This window comes from Triticum dicoccoides, chromosome 6B (assembly GCF_002162155.2).
Source record: "Triticum dicoccoides isolate Atlit2015 ecotype Zavitan chromosome 6B, WEW_v2.0, whole genome shotgun sequence".
In the NCBI taxonomy this organism is placed as follows: domain Eukaryota; kingdom Viridiplantae; phylum Streptophyta; class Magnoliopsida; order Poales; family Poaceae; genus Triticum; species Triticum dicoccoides.
In genome coordinates, this window is record NC_041391.1 from 644,528,114 (window position 1) to 644,551,802 (window position 23,689).

At 46.1% G+C, this 23,689-nt stretch overlaps 1 long non-coding RNA gene across 1 annotated transcript; it reads right to left on the reverse strand.

Moving 5' to 3' along the window:
• Positions 1 to 17,161: 17,161 nt before the first annotated feature.
• On the reverse strand, positions 17,162 to 17,693 carry LOC119320438. The gene is made up of 2 exons (XR_005154983.1): positions 17,532 to 17,693; positions 17,162 to 17,404 (listed from the first exon to the last, which is right to left on the reverse strand). It is a non-coding gene; the product is annotated as an uncharacterized LOC119320438 (long non-coding RNA).
• Between the last annotated feature and the right edge of the window lie 5,996 nt (positions 17,694 to 23,689).

A 23,689-nucleotide genomic window follows, 5' to 3' on the forward strand; every position in this document is an offset into this window, starting at 1 on the left:
ACAGCTCTCTGGCCAATAACCAACAGCAGGATCTGGATACCCATGTTGGCTCCCACATGTTCCATGATGATCTCATAGGATGAACCACGATGTCAAGGATTCAAGCAATCCTGTATACAATTCCCTTTGTCTAGCGGTATTGTACTTGCCTGAGATTCGATCGTCGGTATGCCGATACCTTGTTCAATCTTGTTATCGGCAAGTCTCTTTACTCGTTCTGTAACACATCATCCCGTGATCAACCCCTTGGTCACATTGTGCACATTATGATGATGTCCTACCGAGTGGGCCCAGAGATATCTTTCCGTCAACCGGAGTGACAAATCCCAGTCTCGATTCGTTCCAACCCAACAGACACTTTCGGAGATACCTGTAGTGCACCTTTATAGCCACCCAGTAACACTGTGACATTTGGTACACCCAAAGCATTCCTACGGTATCCGGGAGTTGCACAATCTCATGGTCTAAGGAAATGATACTTGACATTAGAAAAGCTTTAGCATACGAACTACATGATCTTTGTGCTAGGCTTAGGATTGGGTCTTGTCCATCACATCATTCTCCTAATGATATGATCCAATTATCGACGACATCCAATGTCCATGGTCAGGAAACCATAACCATCTATTGATCAACGAGCTAGTCAACTAGAGGCTTACTAGGGACATGGTGTTGTCTATGTACCCACACAAGTATCTTAGTTTCCTGTCAATACAATTATAGCATGGATAATAAACGATTATCATGAACAAGGAAATATAATAATAATAACTAATTTATTATTGCCTCTAGGGCATATTTCCTAACACCTGGGAGGGTAGCAATGCCACCGGAGCATCGCACCAGGCCCTTATACATGCCGTACGGTGTGGTGGCATGTCCAAAGAGGCGGCACGCCTCTCTGGGGTGTGGCCTCCCTCACGGCCGGCACCTGGAGAGGGGAAACGGATGCATCGGGTCTACATGGATGGGATCTTGCTGTGGCTTTGGCCTAGACTTGGTCTGTCTTCTCGCGATGACATGCACTAACACGGAGAAGCAGTTATTCACCATGGAGTACACCCTCTCGGTGCCGAATTACGCCCTAGACCACCGGGGCCACCGGATGGGTGCTCGATATGGAGACCGCTCGAGGGGGGAGGGCACCCCCACATGCTTGTGGCCCATGTATATGCATGCAGGGGTGGTATGCTATTTGAGTATGCAACGCACGTCCTTGACGTGGCATGTGCCTCACAAACCACACACACGGGCGGGAACGTCAAGGACCAGCTGCGTCCGTTCCCGAGACAGAATCTTCGGTGGGTGATCCCGTGACAGAACGAGCCTCGACTTGGTCTGTCATCTCGCATGACATGCACTAACACGGAGTAGCAGTTATTCACCGTGGACTACACCCTCTTGGTGTCGAATAACGCCCTAGACCGCCGGGGCCACCGGATGGGTGCTCGATATGGAGACCGCCCGAGGGGGGGGGGCACCCGTACATGTTCGTGGCCCATGCATATGCATGCAGGGGTGGTGTGCTATTTGAATAAGCAACGCACGTCCTTGATGTGGCACGTGCCTCACAAACCTCACACACGGGCGGGAACCTCAAGGACCGGCTGTGTTCGTCCCCGAGACAGAGTCTTCGGTGGGCGATCCCGTGACAGAACGGGCCTAGACTTGGAATGTTATCGCGCGATGACATGCACTAACACGAAGAAGCAGTTATTCCCCGTGGCCTACCCCCTCTAGGTGTCGAACAACGCCCTAGACTGCCGGGGCCACCGGAGTGGTGCCGGTCTCTAGAACCGGACGAGGCTCATCTGAAGAAGAAAACACAAGACAGTAATTATGATGTGCTAAGGTTGTTTGCCAAGCATTAAGGAAAACAACAAAAAAAAGTATAATACATATTATCGAGAATGCACAAGAAGGAAAGAGATGTAGGTGGATGGTTTACCGAGAGCAGCTCTCGGAAAAGGTGGAAATTACCGAGAGCCAATAATCGACTCTCGGTAATGACTGCTCTAATATTTTTCCCTTTCTTTTTGTCTTTTTTTGCACTATCTTTTTTGTATCTCATATTTCATATGCTTTTACGACCAAAGTTTATAAATTCCATGACTTTTGATGATTTTTTTCAAAACTGAACTTTAAAGAGTGTGTAAAGTAAAAAAAACATGAGAAGAAGAAGTTGTTGACCGTGGCCTACCCCCTCTCTCGGTGCCAGTCAACTTTCTAGACCGGCACTGAGAGACAACTTTAAAGAAGTGTCTGAACACTTCCCTCTCCGTGGATTGCTGTTCGCGTGTCTACGACTGTGGCCGGCGGCCTCCGGGGGCTAGCACATGTCGCCAAATCTTGTGTAGGCGGCCTCTCACAAGTATAGAAGTGTTGTGGCTGTTGCAAACGCCCGACCCGCGTCTCCGGGGTGTGCCCCCCCCCTCACGGACGGCGCCGCCGCCGGCACCTGGAGGGGGGAAACGGACGCGTCGGGTCTACACGGATGAGGTCTTGCTGTGGCTTAGGACCGGATGTTGCTCCAAAGTGTTCCTATGGGCTGACCTAACACAACCAGGTGGAGAGTTCCACTGGTCAAAGCCCGTCCGTGCAAAGTCAAAGGGCTAGATCCCGTGGTCAAACACTACAGGGTTAGGCGGGACGGGAGCCCTGGGAGGGTAGCAATGCCACCGGAGCGTCGCACCAGGCCCTCATACATGCCGTACGGTGTGGTGGCATGTCCAAAGAGGCGGCACGCCTCTGGGGGGTGTGTCCCCCCTCACGTCCGGCACCTGGAGGGGGGAAACGGACACGTCGGGTCTACACGGATGGGATCTTGCTGTGGCTTTGGCCTAGACTTGGTCTTTCATCTCGCGATGACATGCACTAACATGGAGAAGCAGTTATTCACCATGGAGTACACCCTCTCGGTGCTGAATAACGCCCTAGACCACCGGGGCCATAAGATGGGTGCTCGATATGGATACCGCCCGAGGGTGGGGGAGGGCAGCCCTACATACGCGTGGCACATGTATATGCATGCAGGGGTGGTGTGCTAATTGAATAAGTAACGCACGTCCTTGACGTGGCACGTGCCTCACAAACCACACACACGGGCGGGAAAATCAAGGACCGGCTGCGTCCGTTCCCGAGACAGAATCTTCGGTGGGTGATCCCGTGACAGAACGAGCCTAGACTTGGTCTGTCATCTCGTGATGACATGCACTAACACGGAGTAGTAGTTATTCACCATGAACTACACCCTCTCTTGGTGCCAGTTAACTTTATAGACCGGCACCGAGAGAGAACTTTAAAGAAGTATCTGAACACTTCCCTCTCCGCAGATTGCTCTTCGCGTGTCTAAGCTGTGGCCGGTGGCCTCCAGGGGCTAGCACATGCCGTCAAACCTTGCGTAGGCGACCTCTCACAAGTCTGTAAGTGTTGTGGCGGTTGCAAACGCCCGGCCCGCGTCTCCGGGGTGTGCCCTCCCTCACGGATGGCGCCGCCACCGGCACCTGGAGGGGGGAAACGGACGCGTCGGGTCTACACGGATGGGGTCTTGCTGTGGCTTAGGCCCGGATGTTGCTCCAAAGTGTTCCTATGGGCTGACCTAACACGACCGGGTGGAGAGTTCCACTGGTCAAAGCCCGTCCGTGCAAAGTAAAAGTGCTAGATCCCGTGGTCAAATGCTACAGGGTTAGGCGGGACGGGGGCCCTGGGGGGTAGCAATGCCACCGAAGCATCGCACCGGGCCCTCATACATGCCGTACGGTGTGGTGGCATGTCCGAAGAGGCGGCACGCCTCTCAGGGGTGTGCCCCCCTCACAGCCGGCCCCTGGAGGGGGGAAACGGACGCGTTGGGTCTACACGGATGGGATCTTGCTGTGGCTTTGGCCTAGACTTTGTCTGTCATCTCGTAATGACATGCACTAACACAGAGAAGCAGTTATTCACCGTGGACTACACCCTCTCGGTGCCGATCAACGCCCTAGACCGCCGGGGCCACCGGAAGGGTGCCGGTCTCTAGAACCAGGCGAGGCCCATCATTTGAAAAAGAAAACACAAGATGGTAATTATGATGTGCTAAGGTTGTTTGCCAAGCATGGAAGAAAACAACAAAAAAAGTATAATAACAATTACGGGGAATGCACAAGAAGGATGATTTTCCTAGAGTCGCTCTCGAAAAATGAGGTCATTGCCGAGTTCTGGTGGACGGCGCTCGGTAACTACTATCGGTGCGGCTCTCGAAAAAGCCCGCAAGATCTTGGTTAAGACTTTTACCGAGTGTTGCTTAATGTTGGCTCTCGGAAATGCTTTCCGCGGGGACTTATGCAAAATTTCGCCCTCGCGCGCGCTCACTCCTCTCTTCTCTCTCTGTTTGTCTCGCCGCCGCCCCCTTTGTCCGCCGCCGCCCCCTAGTACCGCCGCCCCATCCGGCGAGCTCTGCCGCCGCCTCTACAGCCGCCGCCACCGGGAGTGCCTCCCCCGCCCCTCCACCTCCACCGAGCCCCCCCATCGCCACCTCCACCGAGCTCGTCCACCACCACCGTCTCGGCCAAGCTTCAGCGAGCACCACCGGCGCGGCATCCCCTCCACTGAGCTCTACCTCGTCCGGCATCCACCTTCCCGTCACCCCCCTGCCCCGTTGGTGAGCCCCCTACTCAATCTCGTTTTTTTGAAATAAAAGGGGTTCCCCCCTCTCCATTACAACAAAAGGTGTATATATATATGCATATATAGTGAATAATGTGTGTGAGTGTGTGCTTTGTATGTGTGTCTGTTTCAGTGGTAGGAGTTGGGACCCTAACGGGTCTAGGGCGTAGGTTTTAGGGGAAGGAGGGGGTTGGACGTGGCGAAGCTCGCGGTCGCCGGCGGCAAGGCGCCTCGTGCGCGAGAGGGAGAGGCCGCGGCGACGCAAGAGGCGACTAGGGTTAGGTCTCCCGGCTCCCTAAGGGAAGCCGAGCAAATAATGATTGCTTCTTTGCTTGATTAGTTGGATCGGTACGGCCGACGCGGTTGACGCGGCCGGGGCCGGCGCGGGCCAGTACGGCCACTGCGGCATTGGGGCGGGCGCGGGAGGCGCGGTTGGCGCCGCGAGAGCCGACGCGGGCCACTGTGTGTGTGCATGTGTGAGTGAGTGTGTGATGTGTGTGTATGGATATGTGAGTGTGTTTGTGTGTGGGGTGTGTGTGAGTGAGTGTTATTGATGTTTGTTTGTTTGACATATGATTGACACAACTTCATTCTTTCATGCAGGACATGCATCTATTTTGACAAGAGAGAGTGAATTCCGTTGCACGCTTCAAGGGTAATCTCTTACCGTTCATGTGTAGGTTTTCATTATTTGTAGATCATCTAAATAGTCGCGTAACCTAGGTGTCTCCCGTTCGGAAGGGTTGTATCTATAAATATGCAAGTCTTTGCATATTTATAACCCCAACTCTTTTGAATTGTCCATGTTTTCCATGGACAACCCGAGGATGTGTAGGCCGGTCGTTTTCATGATGTACTAAGATCCGAGGCAGAATTTTGACACTGTCTCCTGGTTGTTCTCTAGATACACATCCTCTTGGCTTATTGCTGAGACGTGTATTTGGAGAACAACGGGGAGGTGCTGCCGAAATTTTGTCTCGGGTCGGAGTACGTCATGAAAGTGGACCCAACCTACACATTCTCGGGTGGGATTAGGACCTATCTTTACCTATTACATAGCTCAGTGCATGTCGCAAAACTTGATGGAACCACATGTTACATAAAAAAATTATGTGTGTGTTTCACTTTATATCAGAGGATGGAAGAACGTGAGTGGATGTACACCGGACATCCCAGCATGGAGGGTATGACCCCTGAGTGGAGGTCGAAGACCAATGATTTCCTGGAATTAGTATTTGCTGGAGAAACGCTAGTTCGTGGAATTTGGTGCCCATGCACGGAGTGTGATAACCAGAATGAAAGAGATAAGATTACTATGAGTAAACACTTAGGCAAATATGGTATTACGCCAGGCTATTACCGGTGGATCTTTCACGGTGAGACAAAACAGTCCAGGGCGGAGGTGGTGCGATAACGCACCGGAGAATATGATACTCGGATTGAAAACCTGTTCGATGACATCCGCCGTGCGGATCTGCGAGAGGACCCGAACTCCGAGGAGCCGCCAGAAAGCCCTGAAGAGTATCATGCAGCTTTGTTTGTGGCACAAAAACCCCTTCACGCCCATACAGAGGTTACTCAACTAGATGGCATTGCACGCCTAATGGCCCTGAAGGCAAACCATAACATGAGCATAATTTGCTTCAATGATTTATTGTCAGTTATTGCTAGCCTGTTGCCTAAAGAACATTGCCAAAGAACATGTACGAGTCAAACAAAATCCTCGATTCACTTAAGATGCCGTATGAGCAAATACATGCTTGTCCAAACGGATGCATGCTATTTAGAAACAAACATAAAGATACGAATTATTGTGTGAAGTGCAAATCCTCTAGGTATATTGAGGTAATAGATGATGATGGTAGCAAGAGGCAGCTCACAATTGCCGTCAATATCCTTCGATATCTTTCATTCACAAAAAGGATCCAGAGGCTTTATATGACCGAGGAAACTGCCCAATATATGATATGGGCCACCGAAGGTAAGATGTACAATACAAAAAAGATGCAACATCCACGGGATGGTGAAGCATGTAAGAAATTTGTTGAAATTCATAAGAAAACAGATGACTGGAAGAGTGTAGCTGTTGGGATAACAACCGATGGGTTCAATCCATATGGTTTGATGGCTGCCATATACAGTTGTTGGACAATATATGTTATTCCACTGAATCTTCCCCCTGGCGTTTGCATGCAACGACATCACATGTTCCTGACGTTGATAATTCCAGGTCCTAACTATCCCGGGAAGCATATGAGTGTGTGTATGGAGCCATTGGTGGACGACTTACTTGTTGCTTGGAACAATAGGGTCCGGACATACGATGCCGTTTCAAAGAAGCACTTCAATATGCATATCTGGTACCACACATCCCTACATGACCTACCGACACGTGCAATATTTTGTGGTTGGTGTGTAAAGGGGAAGTGGCCTTGCCCAGTGTGTCGACAGCGTGTGACTTTCATTTGGCTGGCTAAGGGTCACAAGTATGTATGCTTTGACCAACATCGGCAGTTCCTTCATCTTGATCATCCATATAGGAAAGACGCTATGCACTTCCAAAAAGGTGTTATTGTTGATGACCCGCCACCACCTATTATGACCGGTGCCTAGCTTAAGGATGAGCTAGATGCTCTCAAGGAAAAGCTCGATGGGAAAGGTTTTGTGGGATATGGAGAGACACACTAGTGGACTCACATTCCAAGCTTATGGAGGCTCCCTTACTTTAAAGATCTTCTACTTCCACACAACATTGATGTAATGCACACTGAAAAGAATATTGCGTAGGCCTTACTCAGCACGCTCCTCGACACCGAGAAGTCAAAGGATAACATTTAGGCTAGGATCGATCAAGCCAACCTATGCAACAGGCCAAAATTAAATTTGGTGCCTCGTGCAAAAGGTAATTCAATGCCCCAAAGGAAGGAAATTGTCCAATGGATTGTGAACAACTTGTACTTCCCTGATGGATATGCACCTAATATCATGAGGGGAGTGAATATGGCTACAAAGCGAATAGGAGGCCTCAAGAGTCATGACTACCATGTATGGCTTGAGCGGATAATGCCTGTGATGATTCGAGGGTATGTCAAAGAGGATATTTGGCGAGTGCTGGCGGAGTTGAGCTACTTCTTCCGTCAGCTTTGTGCCAAAGAACTAGATTATGAAGTGGTTGCAAAGTTGGAGGAACAAGCACCTGAGTTGCTATGCAAGTTAGAGATGATATTTCCGCTAGGTTTCTTTAATCTGATGCAACATATGATCTTACATCTCGCGTATGAGGCTAGAATGGGAGGACCTACGCAGTTCCGACGGCAGTATGCACCTAAACGGGAGTTCAAGCATCTTCGTGGGAAATGTAAGAATAAAGCCCGCATTGAAGCCTCCATAGCCGAGGCATACCTGAACGAGGAGGTGGCCACGACCACGACAAAGTACTATCATGATATTATTCAGACTAGGTTAAATCCAGCTCCTCGTTACAATGAAGAACCCACCAGTAATGTTTCCGACCTTAGCCTCTTCAAAGTCCAAGGTGGCAAAGCAAGTGGACCGGAGCCCAAGAACTTTTCACCTACTGTGTGGTCGACTATTATGATCTATGTCTTGACCAATATGGAAGAAGTGCAACCATACATAAAGTAAGTGTAGAACACCTTTATTGACAACTACTCACTAGTCTTGAGTTCTAACTCGAATTCTTCATATTGCTAGGGAATTCCGGAACGAATTTTGGAAGCTACCATGGCCTCCTAGCGACGAAGAATCAGCAAACCTTCTTCAAGATACCAATGCTGATGGTCGTTTAATTTCTTGGTTCTCAAGAAAAGTAACTTTTCTAACTTTATGTTACTTCAAGTTGATCTTACTTGCCTGTAATGCTTCCACTAATGAACCAGACAATTTCCTATTAATCTTGTAGGCATATCAGGAGGTTGATATGGATGCCAAAGTGAGAGAAGTAGCCAAAGGTTTTGAATACGAGGCCAAGTCAATAAATAGTGCAGTCTATTGTCTAGGGACAGATGGACGTCACTACTATAAAACCATCGAAGAAATTTATGAGTTGAAGTATTGTGGTTTACAAGGAGTGAAGCCCATCGTATTCAGATGCAGCTGCCTCAATCCTGAGAAAGTGAGACGAACCCCTAGTATTGGCTTTGTCGAAGGTGAACGAGCTTCGAAATATGCAGGAAATGATGTCTATATTATGGCTCAACAAGCTACACAAGTGTTTTTTCTCCCATACGCGTGCACATCTATGGAATATATCGATCTCTTGAAGTGGGATGTTGTGTACAAGGTACCCCCGCGTATTAAGGTACCTACCCCAAACAAGGACGATTACCATATAAACCCTAACACATACGAGGGAGAGTTCTTTCAAGAAGCAGACACTGACAAAGATGAAGATGATGCAAAGGAAGGTGATGGCATGCATCACAAACATGGTGCTATGGAACATGAGGCCATGGATGACATGGAAGTAGATAATGCAGAGGACGAATACGAGGATGTTTCTGACCCTCGAGATTTGGCATTACATATGTGATGGCACATGGGGCTAGATGAGGATGAGGGCCCCCCTGAAGACTTCGAGGATGAATGTATGAACGGGCGTGATAGAGATGATGAAAGCCCTGATCCAAATGTTGCACCTAATATTGACCCTTATTTCTAACAACTCCATGTAATCGTGTGAGAACTCTATGTATGTGTGTCACAAGTCTATGTATTCGTCTGTGTAACAACTCTATGTATTCATGTGTGTAACAACTCTATGTATTCGTGTGTGCAACAAACCTATGTATTTGTGTGTGTAACAACTATATGTATTATTGTCACAATTCCATTTATTCTTCATATGTGATATATTTATTGTATTTACATCAAGTTGTATCATCTATACTAACTGGTTTGTTCTTCTTCATATCAGGTGATTGAACATGACAGGTAGCAAGAAGATCTGTACAAAGGAAAGTTTGAAAAAAGTGAATGATTTGTACAATGATCAACCTGCTCGACCGGTGAAAGCGGTGGCTGCTCCTTCATCGGTTGCCACAACCGCAAAGAAGGCTAAAGGATTGGCGGGTCTAGACACCCATCTGGCAAAACGTGCGAAACAAGGTCGAGTACCACGCGAGGGAGGAGTAGGAGGTGGACGAGGAGGGGGATTAGGTGAGGCAGGAGGAGGAGGCGGTCAAGGAGGCGGACAAGGAGGGGGAGTAGATGAGACAGGAGGAGGAGGCGAACGAGGAGGCGGTCAAGGAGGCGGACGAGGAGGGGGAGTAGGTGAGATAGGAGGAGCAGGCAGACGAGGAGGCGGACAAGGAGGCGAACGAGGAGGGGGAGTAGGTGAGGCAGGAGGAGGAGGCGGACAAGGAATACGTAAAGCAGCCCGGAGTAGAGCACCTCTTTCTTCTCCTCGACCCTCTAATGTAGTGCTTCACTGTGCTTAGGAGGAGGAAACAGATGATGGGGATGAGGCGTGTGAGGAGGAGGACGAGGAGGATTTTGCGGAGGAGGTGGTGGAGGATGAGGAGGAGGAGGTGGTGGAGGACGCCGCCGCCGAGAGGAGGCTGGTTGTTCGTTAGGTTTCTGAGGGTGGGGATGGACCCTCATGGGTGACAGAGCACCACGAGGTGAGCGGTTCGCAACCGAGCGGTTCGACTATCAGCACTACTTCTAGAGGGAAAGGGTGGCTGTGTGGTCCTTCAAAGCTTCCAAGACGTCCATATGTGCATAGTGACGTGTTGATTAAACCAATGGGTGAGAAGTAAGTGGTTATCTCTACTCATCCCATATAAATTGTACCTTTTGTCATTTCCTCACATATAATATGACTTCACTCTTCGAAATGCAGAAGCTTAGTAAAGGTGGTGAGAGGCGTCTGCCACAGTCGCCGAGTGGCATCATTGGGGGTCTTTGTAGGTTAAATTATCCTGGACTGGTCACTTTGCCAAACGGTATCATTGAGCCAGCTTGGTCATGGGATCACTACAAACTTGCACCGGGTTCCCTGGATATGCGTCAGAGGGTTTTTGATAACAGAGCCATGCGAGTGGTCAACGATTTCTGGGTAAGTCCTTTCAAACACCTAAATGTCAATACCAAAAGGTTTAAATTTGCCATAGTCATGATTTAACCCTTCTCACATGTATGCATGTTTGTAGGATTTCTATACATGCATTGAGGGTCAGAAGGATCGTGCAAATGTGGTGGTTGAGAATATTGCCAAGAAACTAGTCCACAACATGCACTATGAGGAGCGCGTCCGGTTAGTGGTCAAGTATCACGCGGACTATCTCAACCATAGGATTTCCAAACAGGAGGCTCGAGGGACGCATCTTTCACGGGACAATTACTTCAAGGCAAGTGACGATGGATGCTTGCTATTTCCTACACTATGGCAAAATTAGAATCCTTATTAAGATGTATTTGTTTAATCTACAGGTGATTCCTCGGTGGTGCGCTGACAAACGTCTGTGCTGGGAGAAGATCGTCGAACGGTGGACAGATCCAGGGTGGCAGGATGAACACAAAGTAATATCTGAATGGCGTAAGTTGATGGGGGGTTGAGGACACTGTCAAGGAAGCCTCACCATCCCAGGTGTCATCTCAAAACATGTAGGCAACAACATCCTTTTCTTTTCATCATGTTCTCTTTCATTTGTGAGCATTCCCTTGATTGTTTGGATCACTTTCTTTTGTAGAAAGAAGACACTGGCAAGGATATCACTTACTTCGAGGCATGGACCATAAAACGTACGAAAGATGACAAGGACAAGGACCCTCTCCACCTGGAGATGGACTGGATCAGCTCTAAAGCTCGGTCAAATGGAGAGAACTACACCAAAAAGTTGAAGGAGGCGTACGGGCCTGACGCTGATCCTCACGTACTACCGTTTGACCCTCTTGTGGCCATTGCCGCGGCAGGCGGTAGACCGAATGGCCGGATGGCGGTTCACCTTGATTCTGTCATAACGTCCTCCCTTCCGAGAGTCAACACGCTCCGTGCTATGAGTACTGCCTCTTCTCCTACCGTAGAGTGTCACGTACCACATTCCGTGAGCATTATTGAGGATATTCAGGTCAGTGCTTCTTCATTGATCCTTCATGGTCCTTCTTCATTGATCCTTCTTCATTATTGAGGATATTTGCATTTCAACATGAATGACATTTGCATTGCCATATTGTAGACTCGACTGATTGACCCCGAGAAAGAATGAGATGAAAAACCGGGCCAAGCTGAAGGCACAAGATGATCTAGTGAAGTCTTTACAACATATGGTGGCCAATCTTTATTCCATGCAAGGCCAACCAGTGCCAGAGATGCCACTGACGCCAGAGTGGAACATTGTGAGTTTTGTTCAAACTATTTCTATCACCATTTTCGGCATTACCATATGCATTCATCTCACTATTGGGTCAATCCATCACAGCTCAACCCATCACAAGTGTCGAACAATGTTCCGGTATTTCCACCTCAAGTTTGTGGAGTTGGGGCAGCAAAGGGAATGATGCCTTCTAATGTTGATGTTATCACTCCGGTTGATGGAGTTGGGGCAGCAAACGGAATGATGCCTTCTAATGTCGATGTTATCACTCCGATCTCCAAAATCGCGTGAACTTCATGTTATGTTTGAAACTGTTCCTTGTATGTTGAGAACTCTTGCATCTTGAGACTTGTAAACTTGTGGTTTATTGCTTTGATGCACTATTGCTTTTATGTGGAATGTTTTTCAGAATCAATCATTGCTTCTTTTGTTCAATGATGCCTATATGTGACATGTTCTATGTGTGATGAACTATATGCTGCTCTTGTATATGTTTCATTGCAGGAAAGAAACAAAAACAGGGAAAAAAAGGCTCCTGGGCACACCATTGCTGAGGGCTGCTCTCGGCAATGACTGTGAAACTGGACCAGAACGCACCCTTTACCGAGAGGACTCTCGGTAAAGGATAATAACCTGTAGCCCTCCTGGCAACTTTACCGAGAGGCCTCTCGGTAACGGATAATAACATGTAGCCCTCCTGGAAAAACTTTACCAGGAGGACTCTCGGTAAAGGAAAAAGAATTGCCGACGGTGGCTCTCGGCAAAATATTTTCACGGCTTTTAGGAGAAGTGACGTGGCCCTCCCGTATTGGGTGAGTTTGCCGGGAGTCACACTCGGCAAACATAGCGTTTGCTGAGAGTGGCGCTCGGCAAATTTGGCCCTCGGCCTGTTGGCCTGGTCCCACATGTCAGGTGCTAACACGTGTCAGCCACCTACTGGCTATATTTGCTGAGCGTGGCACTCGCCAAAGATGGCCCTCGGCCTGTTCACCTGGTCCCACGTGTCAGGAGCTGACACGTGTCAGCCACCTATTGGTTGTATTTGCCGAGTGTGGCTCTCGGCAAAGATGGCCCTCAGCTTGTTCGCTTGGTCCCACGTGTCAGGAGCTGACACGCGTCAGCCACCTATTGGCTGACTTTGCCGAGCATGGTGCTCGGCAAAGATGGCACTCGGCCTGTTCGCCTGGTCCCACGTGTCAGGAGCTGACGCGTGTCAGCCACCTATTGGCTGACTTTGCCAAGAGTGGCGCTCGACAAAGATGGACCTCGGCATGTTCGCCTGGTCCCACATGTCAGGTGCTGACACGTGTCAGCCACCTACTGACTGTCTTTGCTAAGCGTGGCGCTCAGCAAAGATGGCCCTCGGCCTGCTCCCCTGGTCCCACGTGTCAGGAACCGCCACTACAGTCTGTTATCCGTTAGCTACTTTATTTTGCCGAGTGGTACTGTTTGACTCTCGGCAAAGTCTTTGCCGAGTGCCCGTGTTCTGGCTCTCGGCAAACTCCTGTTTGCCGAAGAGGTTTACGCCGGGTGGCTTTTGCCAAGGGTGACACTTGGCAAAGGCTTTGCCGGCAGTTTTCAGCCCTTTCCCAAGTGTCCATGGCACTCGGCATACCACAGGATTCCAGTAGTGCTCCCCGATGCCCAGTCTCACATTGCAAACCACGCCGTCTAGGGTCAGCCGCCGCGCGCTACGGGGCGAGGAAGTCCCGCCATCGCCGGCTGTCACAAAGGCTTTGCCTGGTGGCGTCACCCGACAGCGGTGAGGGGGACGGTGGATGAGTTGGGGGTTGCGGCGGCGGCGCAGTAGGTTTCGCCCGAGCCGCCCCTTGGAGTGCGACTGTCGTTAAATTCTCATTTCAAAATAGTACGCTATCTGACGGTGCATTGCCTGCAACTTTGGAACCTGTTGTTACCCAAAATACTAAACAAAATTTTAAATTTCCATTTCCTAATACACATGGTGAGGTTTATTTACACATTCCCCTATCAAAAGGCTAGCACCTTCTGCTCTTGCATAGAATAAAACTCTGCAAGCAATGGAACTATTATTAATTGAGGATTTAGTGTGACAGAATCTGATTGTGGAAGTCGCTGGCACTTGTCAGGTTGGAATAATAAGATATTGGGTGGGGGACTTAAACATGAATTAGCAGTCATGCATTTGATCCAACCGAGTGTGCATGATTTCTTTGATCAACCATGGATATGCAAACAGAGCCTCTTAATAAGTTGAGAAAGTAGCATTTCAAACAGGACACAGTAAGACAGAATGCCAAGCAATTGGAAGATTACGTGATCAAAATTAAAGCCTAGTTGATGAAACATGTGACCTTTTGTACGTATAGAAGGCAAACAATATGCATTGCAATAGGAAAAATAGGGTGCCATCTTCCTATTTATGACAATGTATGTGCATCTCCTATATTATGAAGTTGTATACAGAAGAACTTATGTTGTCTTTTGTTTCTTGTGCATTTTACAGGTGTTTTTTTTTGCCTGGTATAGTTTCAGTGCTGAACCCGCAAAAAAAAGTTTCAATGCTGAATTGTTGGTTCTGTTGTTTTTGGCACATTTTGATAGTATAGTCCTTTTGCGTGTGAGCCAGTGTCGCTACTGAACTGTATTATGTAGTTTCTGTCTTGCACATTCTATTAAGGAGTGTTTTTATTGGTATGATCCAGAGTCTCATATACCAATTAAACTGTTCGTTCTGTTGTTCATTGAAGGATTTGACATCACATGCTAAAATTTTGAAGAGAAGAACAAGCAGTGGGATTGTGACAAGTGCATCATTTTCACCTGTCGGTGAACATCTTCGGTCAGTGGTTATATTTGCGGCAAAAAAAAAATCTATCATGGTCAGTGGTCATCGCTTGTCAAACTGTATCGTTATCGTGAAGCGGATGTTTTGCTTGGTGTTATCATCCTTGCCACGTTGATGCTTTGTGATTTGAGCTTCTTTGTTGAAGCATCTAGTTTGTCTTGTTCTAAAGATTGGACTCGTGTCAGATTTATGTTGCTAGATGGATTACTTAAAGATTTTTTAGAGCAAATCAATTGTTCTGGGCCTGGTCAATCCACTATTGCTTGAGCGAGTTTTGGGATGGTGACACCTTGAAGAGTGTGGTCAAAGCGAGCCAGGACATCACCATCATGGATACGTAATCACCACCGCCACGCCCATCGTATGATCATCAATAGAACACTGTAGCATCAACAATACTTTTAACCATCTTGCCACTGACGATGATGCCTCACACCTAGAGATAGACACATGGAAATAAGACTGTTGTTGGATCATATCAATATGAGCCTCCTTCAACCTTCCTGATCTTATGCGCGATCCTACACAGTACAGAACTGACTTTGTTGTTTCGAGCCTCGTTGCGTGCGTGCGTCCCATGGAAACCGACACCTGACAACAATAGCAGTTGTTTTCACAGTAACTTGGATTATGACTTATGAGGCAACAGGTTATAATCCAACTTGGTTTCTAAGCTAAGTTATTTGTGTGACATACTTACATCAAGCCTTAGCAGCACATCTCTACTGTTGTTTTGGCCTGAATCATCAATTCTGTTGTACGTACTTGCAGTATTTGTGTGGGATTATAATATCTGAAGCTCTGGAAATTTTAGGACAGTAAAACTGCACCAAATCCCTGCCCTCATGCCATCAGTCCTCTCAGCCATTCGATTCGCTTCTGGGTGATCTATGTCCGTCAGATCTGCTCTCATGGCACGATTTGTGGGCTGTCCTAAGTGGACGCTACTTCAGGAAAAAAAACAGAGCAATATGGTTGATTGGGCCTCCTGGCCCGAAGGCCAGCTCATGGAGAAACAATACGCGACTCCACGGTCCGCATCGAAACTCTGGGTGAAGAGTTGGTCATTCATGTGATTAGATCTATGTCGTTTGAGTAGTCCCGTATTGGATTATATGATATATTTTTGGCGTATACAACTTTCAGGACTTTTGATGTAGAATTCTGGGTTATTGTTTAGCTTAAGTAGAAAATGGGACCGTGGGTATCTTGCGTAGGCGTCCACATGTGATTAGCGGGTGTGGGAAAACCGCTTTTGGCACATATTGGACCTACCCCATAAATATTTCAGAAATTCGTAATAAATCTTAGAGGCCAGCTTGGCCCATTCACGCATGTCAAGAGGTGGGACTAAAGTTTAGTCCCACATTCCTAGTTAAGAGAGAGTTACACCTCCTCATAAGGTGAGCTCTTTCCCCATTTGTTTGAGCATGATAAGAAGAGAGGTTCTCACACGCACCTCCTCTACCGCCCGCCGCGCCACGCCTTTCCTCGCCTCATCACGACACACTGCGTCACACCACGGGATGCGGGAATGCCTAGAGCATGCATGAAACTGAAGGATTCTGCTGCTGTTGTTAGTGGAGATTGGTTACGAGGTTTGTTCGGCTTTGGCTGCCAACTCTTCTCTCCCGTCTCTTCGTTTCATTTCCCGTCGCAGCCTATTTGCCTCCTCTTTCCGTGCTTATAAAATAGAGGTCTCTCCTCTCCATAGACACACAGAAACAGAGCACCACTTGCCTCCTGCTACTAAGTTCCAGTGCACTGCGCTACCAGGTTTTTCCCCATCCCGGCTTACGGCGTGCACCGCCGACAGGGACAGTAGGCCTCCGAAACCACGCGACATTGAGTCATTTACGGGTGAAGGGAAATAAGGTGTTTGGGGAGCGCTCTGTGCGACTACTGGCTTCTCCACCCCAGATGTCGCTACGGACGTCGAAGACACTTTCCCCAATGATGACTTCTTCCAGGACATAGGCAACATCTTCGGTAACAAGGGCGATAGCATCGCGAATGGCGCCGCCCTGCTCCTGTCAAGGACATGTTCACGTCTCCTCTATTTATTATGTTTTTTCCTGATTTTAGTTCAATTTCTTGTTCTAGCAATTGGACTAGATATGCCATGTTCAAATTCACTACTACATATGTTATTTTCTCACTCTCTCATAGACTACATGATTAGTTTAATCTTTACTATTATGGTCATGTTTTATCTACTATTTTTATGGATTAAATCATACGGTAAACTGCTCATATGTACATGGATGGGTGTAACAAACACATCCTATGTGGTCAGTCTTCCTTCATCAAAATGTTCCATGGCAATCCAATGAGATTGATGCCTCTAAGACCTATGTTTATCAGAAAATATAAGTTTATTCAATTATTGGCATCAGTATACATCATTGCATTGCATAAGCTGAGAAACTTTGTGGCTCTCATTTTAATATGGAACCGAACTTTCTACAGCAACACTGAAGATGATGGTGGTTGGTTTCACATTCCAATTGATAAGGTGGGCGAAAGCCTCTTTCTAAGCAGTCACTCTGGCACGACACATCAGTGCAACCCGCTAAATCTCTGCATAAGCGTCGTTGAACTACAATGCAATACATCACATAAGAAAAATTTTAGTAATACAGTCCATAAAACTAAAATATTTGCTGACAGATTAATTAGTTTCAACTTTTGGAAACTGCATGTAAAATATAAGTAATGTTGCTTACTAGCTTGGCAGGACGGCAACGTTGAGAACATGAACACAGTGACCAATAAAGCAACAACTATGTTGTACATGACCATCCTTGTGTTTCTCTTGATGAGTGCCATGAGGAAATGTGACTTATGTTCGGTGTTTGTTTTTCACTTCCAAGCTCCTTTACAGGTGTTTCTATAGACACACAATAAAATCTTAGATATCAATCCGTTGATTTCATGTATTTATGTACCTCCCCTAATTAGTATCAGAGTATCTTGCTAGTTTTACATAAATACCAAAGATTTTATTTTACATAAAATTATATATTTCGTCATTATGGTATTTAATGTTGAAGATAACATATTGAGCCAAAATAAAATCTTTAGGTATCGACACTGCATTTATGTCTCCATTCTAAAATAGTACCCATATCAATCTTGTTGGCTATTTTGTATCATCCACACTTATGTAAGTATATCTTACATTTATTTCGCATTATTTTTTATGTGGTATATTGTTGTAGTATATACAGAGGCTTGCACAATCAAATCTTATGCATTGATGAATCTTGCATATACATGATCTCAAAAATAAATATTGCTGGAGTACCCCATACTCATGAATATTAGGTATGAGTATTGCACTTTTTTTGCTAAATTAATGTTGATGTATCTTACCGAATCTTAATAAATTCATGCAATCGTTTGTATATGTTTTCATTATTGATGTTGTTGTTTTGCGGCATTTATTGACCTCTATTATATGGTGGAATGCATAATTATTGATATTGCTTCTTTTCGCTTCATTTGTATTATACATTGTTATAAACTTTGCATTTATATTCTATCAACAATAAATAAATGCTTGGACAAACGTAAGCTTGTACTTACTGACGAGTATGCAGCCCGTCAGAGGTATACTGGTGGTTCTTAAAACCATCATGTTGGGGAATGGGTAGGCTAAGCTAGTAGTATGAAATGATTGTAAATTTCTTATTTGACCTTTTTTCATAGGATAATTGAGTACTTCGGATTAAGAAATATTGGTTCTTAATGTCTTTATTTGTCTTGGTAGATTTGGCAAATCAGTGGAAGCTAGTAGGTATGTTTTGTTTCTTGGATTCATAATTTTGTTTACTTGACTGAATCAATCAAAGGAAGTTTTAAATTGTCGTTTTTCTGAACGCAGTCCCCTAGGGCCCGATTCATTAAAAAGGCCAATGAGAGTTGTCCAGTTAATTAACGAAAAACCAAACGAAAACCATCACATCATGCCTGCAAAACCAAGGCACACAGGGCGACATGGCAACCCACACAAGAACGCACACAAGACGTCAAGGAGAAAAGTGTCGTCGATGTTGCAGCCCAGTGTCATTGTCATGACGCCTCCGCTAGGGCGACTCCGACTCCACCATCGATGTCCACAGATTAGCTCTCACTACAAACATGCATGTGCAGAGGCCTACGTCGCTGATGCCAAACAGTGAACCGCACGTGCCGACGACCAGGCAACTCAGACTTTGTCAATGAGCATTGTAGGAGAAAAGCGTTGGGCTTGCGCCGAGCCAGTGGCGAAACTGACCACCCGTCTCGTGTCATCGTCACTGCAAGGGGCCTACTACCTCTTGAGCATGTGTTGGTTTTCCCTTGAAGAGGAAAGGGTGATGCAGCAAAGTAGCGAAAGTATTTCCCTCAGTTTTTGAGAACGAAGGTATCAATCAAGTAGGAGATTACACGCAAGTCGCCTAGTACCTGCACAAACAATCAAGAACCTTGCAACCAACGCGATAAAGGGGTTGTCAATCCCTTCCCGACCACTTGCAAAAGTGAGATCTGATAAAGATAATAAGATACATATTTTTTGTATTTTTGTTGTATAGATTGGAAAGTAAAGATTGCAAAATAAACGGCGACAGAAATAGCTAGTTGACGGGGAACAAATATGATGTAAAATAGACCCGGGGGCCATAGGTTTCACTAGTGGCGTCTCTCATGATAGCAAATATTACGGTGGGTGAACAAATTACTACCGAGCAATTCATAGAAAAGCACATTGTTATGAGAATATCTAAGCATGATCATGAACATAGGTATCACGGCCATGTCAAGTAGACCGAAACGATTCTGCATCTACTACTATTACTCCACACATCGACCGCTATCCATCATGCATCTAGAGTATTAAGTTCATAAGAACAGAGTAACGCATTAGGCAAGATGACATGATGTAGAGGGATAAACTCAAGCAATATGATATAAACCCCATCTTTTTATCCTCGATGGCAACAATACAATACGTGTCGGTTCCCTTTCTGTCACTGGGATCAAGCACCGCAAGATTGAACCCAAAGCTAAGCACTTCTCCCATTGCAAACTGATAATTCGAAGAGACTTGCAAAGATATCAAATGATACATATAAGAATTCAGAGAAGAATCAAATATTGTTCAGAGATAAGCTTGATCATAAACCCACAATTCATCGAATCTCGGCAAACACACCGCAAAAAGTATTACATCGAATAGATCTCCAAGAACATTGAGGAGAACTTTGTATTGAGAAATAAAGAGAGGGAAGAAGACATCTACCTAATAACTATAGACCCGAAGGTCTGTGGTAAACTACTCACACATCATCGGAGAGGCTATGGTGTTGATGTAGAAGCCCTCCGTGACCGAATCCCCCTCCGACAGATCACCAGAAAAGGCCCCAAGAAAGGATCTCACCGGTACAGAAGGTTGCGGCGGTGGAAAAGTGGTTTCGTGACTCCCCTGGATGTTTTTAGGGTATAAGAGTATATATAGGCGAAAGGAGTAGGTCAGTGGAGCTACGAGGGTCCCACGAGGCTGGGTGGCACGCCTACCCCCTAGGCACGCCCACCTGCCTCGTGGCTGCCTCGTTGCGTATCTGATTTCCACTCCAAGTCTCCTGGATTGCGTTTGTTCCAATAAAGATCCTCGCGAAGGTTTCGTTCCGTTTGGATTCTGTTTGATATTCTTTTTCCGCGAAACACTGAAATAGGCAAAAAACAACAACTGGCACTGGGCCTCCGGTTAATAGGTTAGTCCCAAAAATAATATAAAAGAGCATATTAAAGCCCATTAAACATCCAAAACAGATAATATAATTGCATGGAACAATAAAAAATTATATATACGTTGGAGACATATCAGCATCCCCAAGCTTAATTCCTGCTCGTCCTCGAGTAGGTAAATGATAAAAACAGAATTTTTGATGTGGAATGCTACCTAACATAATTTTCAATAATTTTATTTATTGTGGCATGAAAGTTCATATCCAAAAGATTCAAGACAAAAGTTTAATATTGACATAAAAATAATAATACTTCAAGCATACTAACTGTAGCGACCCGACCTCAGACGGTCAAGTCTATGTGCCTCAGTGTCATCCCTGGATCGGTAATGCTGACACACACAGTACTCGAAGGATTTATAATAGAGTAGCAATCACACACTTATTACATCGAATGTCTCCAAAGAGAACTTATTAAAATAAGTATGGCTTAAGGCCATGTAAATAAGATAACAGCGGAAGGCTTGGAAGATAAAGTGAGTCCATCAACTCCAACAGCATAGCTGAGTGCATGACAACGACTTATCGCACCTTTACTCGTTGTCAGAAAAGTCTGCAACATAATACGTTGCAGCCTGAAAACGGGTCAGCACATGGAATATCACTAGTAGAAAAAGGGTCAAATGTGAGAAACATTAGTCTCGGTTTGTAATAGAACCTTAATTAATGTGCCTATTAGTGCCGGTTCCAACGGCTAGGTGGGAGGAGATCTTTAGTACCGGTTCATGGTGAACCTTTAGCACCGGTTCGTGCCACGAACCGGTACTAAAGAATGTGGTGGCAGGATGTTGTCAGACTGGGGCCCTTCCAGCACCTTTAGTACCGGTTTGTGGCACGAACCGGTACTAAAGGTCGTCCTATATAAACCCTTCATCCACTCGCACTCTGTTCTTCCCCCTTTCCCCTCTCCCTCTCCTCTGTTCTTCCCTTCTTCCTCTCGAATTCATCACAAAATTTGCCCCAAATTTGTCAAGATTTGTAGGCCCCCATCCATTCAAATGATCACAAAGGTTAGCAACTTTGTCCTTTCATCTCTCATTGGTAGATTAGCTCTTGCATTGGTTTATATAGTGATTAATTGTGGGTTTTAGTAATTTGGGAGGAATTATATGTGGTAGTATTTGATTTATATGCAATTTGAGGTCAAAATAACACTTAGTTTGCATATGTAGGTGTGGTTTACTTAGTGCCTTCTAAATCTCCGTCGTAACCACCGTCGATTGCCCGCACCGTCCCGTCGCTGGCACCACCTTGTGGTGAGCCTCTTGTTCATGAAATTTTATATAAAAATTGATGTTTGTGTGATTTGGATATATAGTTACTCGTATAATTATCTTACCCGTACGTTGTTTGTCATACATAGTGCCATGGTTTTGATATCCGTCCCCGTCGGCCCCCGTCCTTGTTATGATTCGTATGTGGTATATTCTCTTTTAAAACTATTTGTTGCATTTCGTGTTTATGACAAATTATGCCCATCAAGTTGACATAGATATTTTTATCTAGGAGGTATGTGAACCGGAAATTCCAACCGACCCTATTGTCGAGAGGTTAAATTTAGTTAAAAGAGAAAACAAGTATTTAAAAGAAAAATTGAAAAGAATTGAGGGGGAGAAGATGGAATTGGAGTTGCATGTTGCCGATGTCGTTGATGATCACAAGATCAAGATGGAGAAAATGCGCTTGAAGATTAGAAATATTAGAAAATATGCCATTGATAGTGAGGCTTGGTATCATTATGTTGTTGGATCAATTGTTACCTTAGTTGCGATCTTGATCGCATTTGTTGTTGCATTTAAATGCTTTAGCTAGAGAGTTATTTGTTTGTTGCATTTAAGTGTTGTATGAACTTTATGTATGAACTTTATGTATTGTATTAATTTGGTCTTTTCGGTGTTGTGTAATGAAGATGAGCCGGCAATGGATGTACGATGACCGATGCTCTCCTGAGTTCATGCAAACTTTTCTGCTTGCGGCTGAGGCAAACAAGCGGGCGAATGGTTTTATGCCTTGTCCATGTGCTGGCTGTAAGAATGAATTAAATTACTCTAAGTCAAGTACCATTCACGTCCACCTATTTAAGTCCGGTTTCGTGCCCCACTATAATGTTTGGACCAAGCATGGAGAAAGAGGGGTTATGATGGAAGACAATGAAGAAGAAGAGGACGACAACAACTATCTTGGCCATGGGTTCCCTGAATACGATGATACAACAATAGGGGAAGAAGCTGAGCCGGTAATGCGGGAAGAAGCTGAGCCGGCAATGCGGGAAGAAGCTGAAGAAGAGGCATCAGATGAGCCCATTAATGATCTAGGTCGGGCCATTGCCGATGCAAAGAGAAGCTGCGCAAGTGATTTGGAGAAGAAGAAGTTGCAGCGCATGTTAGAGGATCACAAAAAATTGTTGTACCCGAATTGCGTAGGTGACAAGAAAAAGTTGGGCACCACACTGGAATTGCTGCAATGGAAGGCAGAGAATGGTGTATCTGACAAGGGATTTGGAAAGTTGCTGGTAATGATAAAGAATATGCTTCCAAAGGCCAACGAATTTCCCGAGAGTACGTACGAGACAAAGAAGGTTGTCTGCCCTCTAGGGTTAGAGGTGGAGAAGATACATGCATGCCCTAATGATTGCATCCTCTACCGCGGTGAGTACAAGGATTTGAACGCTTGTCCGGTATGCGGTGCATTGCGCTATAAGATCAGCCGCGATTACCCTGGTGATGTCGAGGGCGAGCGCCCCAGGAAGAAGATTCCTGCTAAGGTGATGTGGTATGCTCCTATAATACCACGGTTGAAACATTTGTTCCAAAAGAAAGAGCATGCCAAGGAGATGCGATGGCACAGAGAAGACCGTAAGAAAGAAGGAAAGTTGAGAGTACCCGCTGACGGGTCACAGTGGAGAAAAATCAAAAGAAAGTATGGGAAGGAGTTTGCAGATGATGCAAGGAATGTATCGTTTGGTCTAAGCGCAGATGGCATTAATCCTTTTGGGGAGCAGAGCAGCAACCATAGCACCTGGCCTGTGACTCTATGTTTGTATAACCTTCCTCCTTGGTTGTGCATGAAGCGGAAGTTCATTATGATGCCAGTGC